Raw genomic sequence first — 5,898 nt, 5'->3', positions numbered from 1 at the left:
CCTTGGGGACTATGAACCTAGTAACTGAAGTTCCCACGAATCCAAATAATTAGATAAAACCTCTATTTTCTCTTATTTGTGGTGACTCCCCTTGGTCGTGTTATGTTACCTTTGACTTTGTTGAGGCAAGCAGGGAGAGAGAAAACAATTTTGTCATTTATTTTGACAAGTGTGCTTGACTTTCTTTATGCTTTCCAAACACGCATTACTATTAGCCATGTGATTTGTATCTCATTCACATTATGGCTATGACTGTTAGTACATTGATGATCTGCTGAAATTACTGATGATGATGACACTGTGTGTTTTGCCTACAGAAGGCCAAATAGGGAGTTTGTTGTTACTTGTATTGGCTGCTTTTGTATTATGGAAAAACTGTCTCATGATGTTCTCAGAGGTGTTGGAACATCATGATGTGACATGTGTTGTTTGGCAAAGATCGTATCAGATCCGATTCTGTGATATTTTGTGCAAGTCTTTATGTGGTTGATTCGTTTCCGATTTTCTCTCCACCAAATCAGTGTTTGGCTATCAATTTGAGAAACCCTAGCAAGGCATCAATTGCTAGGTTTTGACTCCTATAAAAAATAAAGTCTACCCATAGGAGGCACTTTACACACTTTGAGTTTTGACCGAAAACATTTTGTTCTTTGTGTAATCTAATTTTGTCTTGTTCTTTATTGTCATTGTTCGTGTAATTGACAGAGTTGGATATTGTAATCGTGGAATTGTAGATCATGTACAGTTATAAACGTTGATCAACCACTTGGTGAATGTGTTGTGAGTGGAAGCGGGGGAACTTGGTCTCAGGAGGAGCCTCAATCGAAATTCACTGATGTAGTTTTGAAGTAGGACATCTGAAAAGTGATCATTCAGATTAGACCGATTTTATTTATTGAAGTTTCTTTCTACCGGGATTGCATCTCTCCATACGTAGGCACGATTTGCTAAACTGGGTTTCCAGTTCCTTGTCTCTTGATTTACAACTTTAATTTGTTATATTAATTTGGTAAATTAACTGGTGTCACGTAACTTGTTAAGAACATTATTAAGAAGAGACATCACGAAACACTAAATACTATTTTTTCACTTAGGATTATCTAACTCATCTTGGATCATTTCGAGAGAAAAAGCCATCATGCCACTTCCACGAACAATTTATAAATTGATTTGTTGTCAGATTAGCTCATTCTCTTTGTCAAGCTTGACAAAAATGGATGGTGAGATTGATTGAAAGAAAATTGAATGCATAAGAGAAGAGTAGATCATTTGGAGACACCATTAAAGACTATCTTCATGCTCATATACCTCTGATACCATGAAAATGTCCATGAACTATACAGAGAAGTGCAATTCTGCAGAGAGAGTTTTAGAGATAGAAAATTGTTTGCAAAATCAAGCTTAATCAATCTTAATTAATTATTTGTTTATGTATATAATAACAATCACTACTAGGTTGTTGAATGATGCAAGTATATCCAATCGTCTCTCTTTTCATACTTTTCAACATAAAGATAAGTTACAATTTAATCATCAATACATTATTTAACTATCCACGACCACGACTTGTTACACATATAATTTGGCAAAACGCCAAAACTCATGAGATATATAAAATACTAGCTATGTTCTTCTTTTTTATTTTTTATTTTTTTATTTTTTATGCACTGTTTATTTAAAAGCAGATAGAGGTTTTTTTTTTTTTTTTTTTTTTTTTTAATTGATATAATTCAATGGCCCAAAATGCTATACCTGGTTATATGATATCTTCTGATCTCATAATTGAAATTAAATTCAAGATTTGGAATAGCACTCCATAAGAATAAGAATGCTTACAAAATTTTAGTTTAAACATATTTTTTTAGTATCAGAAAAAAGATGCTTCAACTCAGAGCATCTTTAGTAGTTGTTCAAAATGACTTGTTAATAAATAATATAAAATTGAAAAAAGTTACTTTATCGTATCACATTTAAACTATTTACTTTGTAAAGCAAATTGGATCTATAAAGCTTATTAACTCTAAAAAAAATTATGGACCCAATACGAACTTTTTTTTAGTTATTGAATGATTTTGATATGTGGGACTCATTTAAGCAAAGAATGGTATTAGCTTATTATTAGAGAAAGTTCTTACTTAAATGAATGTAATTTGAGAATTATAAATGACAAGTGAAGTCAAAGTGATTATTTGTTTTACCATTAAAATTGCTCTAAGAGTAGACAATTTTTCGTGATAAATAATTAAATTTCCAAAACTGACGTTGCTTATTTTTAAACATTATCCTATGCTACATTATTAATGGATGTCTGTCACACTCACGTCCAAGTGAGAGAAAAGAGCACGTAAGCGACACCGAACGTCCAAGTGTTTACTGTTAAAAAAAAAATGTTTACATGATTGTTAATATATTTGCAAGGAATTGTTATTAACATTTAATTTGTCAGCATAATGATGACGATCTTCGGTAGGTAAGATAGAGGGAAAACGTTAGGTCATATGATCCTTGGGGCACATGCTCACCACCAAATTAACTAAAAGAGAAGGCATCATTCAAATTCAGTCGATGCACGTTGATACGTTGTGTAAAAAGAAAACCAGAGAAAAAAGTAAATAAATGACTTAAAGATAAAAAAAGAGAGAAAAAAAAAGTTGATCTGTCAAATGTCAATAATTGCCACATTTAGATTCCAACCTCCCCCACCATCCGTTATTGATTGTTGCTTTGAAGTTATTGTACTTGCATCGGAAGTACTTACTTTCCTTAATAAAATATTAATGAAAGATAGCTCTTTGGTTGATGTAATTGTTCCAAAAAAAAAACTGATTGTTAAAATTTAATGGAGCGCCACAAAGTAGTTTTTGCCCTAATGATTTATAATGTGGAATTTCGTAATTATTATAATTTTTTTTTATATATTTTACACGTTAAGAAAATGACATAAATAATATTTTTTTTTTGAATAAAACAGATTTTCCATTAAAATTGGGTAAAAAACCCATAAATACAAGATAAAGACACCTTAGTTCATGGATCACCAAGACCTAAGTCGAAGTGGATCTAACACTAAGTTCCGGTAAAAGCACGTATGTGCAAACTTCCGACAACTGGAAGGATTACAAGCACGAATAGAGCACACAAGAGGCTCGTTCGAAAACCCAACGATTGACGATGGAAAAATCCAACCAACCTCGGTCCGATAGCCACGAATAAGATGGCTCTTCAACCTGCATAGATCAAAATCTAACAGGAAATCCACTACGGAAAAGGAAGCTGCGGCTACCCCGACTCCAAAGCAAAACATAACACAACAGTACCAATTTAACTTCCTAACAAGTAAAGAAAGGATGAGCAAGACAATGGAAAAGCAAATAACAAAAACAAACGCCTAAACCCAGGAAGCCATCCACAAAAAAGACCCAACTCAGATCTGCTGCCACACGCAATCCAGGCTCCCACAAAGCCTCAAAAGGCGAGGACCACCCGCAACCCGAGAGAGAACCAACGCCGGTGGAGACAGCCTGGCGCCAAGAGCCGCCGCTTCCGTGAGCCAGACGCAGTCGGTGGTCGCAGAGCAGGAGCCCGCCGCCGCACAGTGTCGATGAGATGGCAGGGTCGGCCAGGGAGAGGATCTTGCGGGGCGAGAGCCGAGGCCGAGAAACGAGGCAGCGTGAGGACTCACCGGCGGATCTAGAACGGTGGAGGCGTGTGAGCTCGGCGGGCTGAGAAAACAGAGAGGTGGAGATACATGAAAGCAACGCCAACTGGGAATCTCTGTAAGGACAAGAGACCCTGTGAGGAATCGCCCTCCCCCCCGGACCGGAGCCGTGACAGTGACGGCGTCCGAAATCCAGAGGGACGGTGGCAAAGTGAAAACTAAGGTTTTCAGAAGAGGAAATTTTTTTCGAGAGAGGGCGTTTGTTTTTAATTCAAAAACTATCAAAACTCAAAATAAATAGTATTTTTAAAAGTGCAACATTTTTTTATTTTGTATTTTTTTTCAAGAGTAGCGATTTTTTTTAAAATCTAAACAGTTATTTTTCTTATAAATGAAACTCTAAATAGTAAATAAAGCTAAAAATAGCAACAAAATTTTGAAAATAAAAACAATAAACATTAAGAAAAATGATTATTTATAACTTGAAAATATTGCGATGAAAACTTTATACATGTTATTTTCGCGTTTAAATTTCGAAAAAGCACTACGGTAATTTCCATTATACATACATAAATTGTCAAAGAATGTATTCTTAAGATAAGATTACACATTAAATCTATGGCAAAAAGGCTACCGGTGCAAATTACTCAAAAGAAGGTTTTTTTTTTTTTTTTTTTTTTTTTTTTTTTTTTTTTTTTTTTTTTCGGTGGCCTAGTAACTCATGAATGGCCCGTTGGGCAATGTTCCCCGACATGCTTATGGTGAGAAAAGCACATAAAAATAAGTCAATCATAAAGACTAGCCAAAGTAAAACGTGGAAATTGCATCTGAGTTGTTTTATTTACTTTTTATGTTTGCAATTTTTTAAAAAGAAATTGTTTAATGTTTTGAGCTTGATATATAACTTTGTTTATTGTTTTAAACAAAGCTAGAGCCCAAAATAGAAAAAACAAAAAATTAAACAAATCTACAAATATCAAGAAAAATGATTGTTTATAATTTGAAAAACACTAGTTTCGAGATAAAATTTTACACTCTATTTTTTGTTATAAGTTTAGAAACGCACTACTAATATCCACTTTTTTTTATGGGTTGGTATTTGTATCCAAGATGTTAATTACTTAGAAAAAGAACAAGCTTGTTATTTGGATAGGCCATATTGCGTTCTTAGGATCTAAGCAATATATAATTTATAATAGTTAGAAAATATAGTGGTTTAGAAGAATAGAGTAGATCAAACCCCACTATATATAAGGGAAAATATCAAGAGTATCCATCGTGTTTAATCGAAATACGAGATTTATCTCTTCTATTTATAGAAATATTAGACATATCCATTCAGCTTAATATAAATGACATATACATCCCCTAAAAAATGTTATATTACAAATATTACCATTCTTCGTTTATTTTTTACAAAAAAATAATTTGAACTCTCCAAAATACCCTTAATGAAATAATTTTTTATTTTCTATTCTATATATAAAAAAAATTAAACTAAAAAATTTCTTTATAAAAAGTTAATGATTTTTTTATAAAGAGAGATTTTGATTTTTTTTAATAAAATAGTAAATAAATATTTATTCTAACAAGGGTATTTTGGGGAGTTCAAATTATTTTTTTTGTAAAAAATAAACGAAAAGGGAGATATTTGTAATATAACATTTTTTTAGGGGAGGTATATGTCATTTATATTAAACTGAAGGGATATGTCTGATATTTCTAGAAATAGAGGAGATAAATCTCGCATTTCGATTAAACACGAGGGATACTCTTGATATTTTTCCTATATATAATCACGAGGAGAGAAAATTCATATTTTGAGAGTGAGCCGTCCACTCAAAAAGTTCAATAAGTGATTTTATATTTTATTGATCTTATTTCTCACCGGTGGGAATGAGTGAGATACATAATTCCGAATCACCTTAAGTATAGTGAAACTAGTTTTAATCAAATAAGAAGTTTTTTTTTATTTAATTTTCCATATGAGATAATAGATAATATTTTAAGCTTTTATAAATGAAAGGACCAATATGCAAGTAGAAATATAGAATTGTGGTGGAAACTAGAAGGGGCAAGTACTTGAAGGATTTAAATGAGCAAATACTGGAAAACTTGAAAGGCTATAAATAGCCTGCACTTCCCCTTGTAATCGATCATCCCACACAAAGCAGTAAACAAACGCTGGAAGAAAAAGAGAGAAAGAAAAGAAGGAAATAAAATAATAATGTAAAAAAGAG

The sequence above is a fragment of the Urtica dioica genome, chromosome 2, assembly GCF_054948205.1.
Source record: "Urtica dioica subsp. dioica isolate 48M chromosome 2, U.dioica_male_clone48M_v1_H2, whole genome shotgun sequence".
NCBI classification, from domain to species: Eukaryota; Viridiplantae; Streptophyta; class Magnoliopsida; order Rosales; family Urticaceae; genus Urtica; species Urtica dioica.
This window is presented reverse-complemented; position numbering follows the sequence as displayed.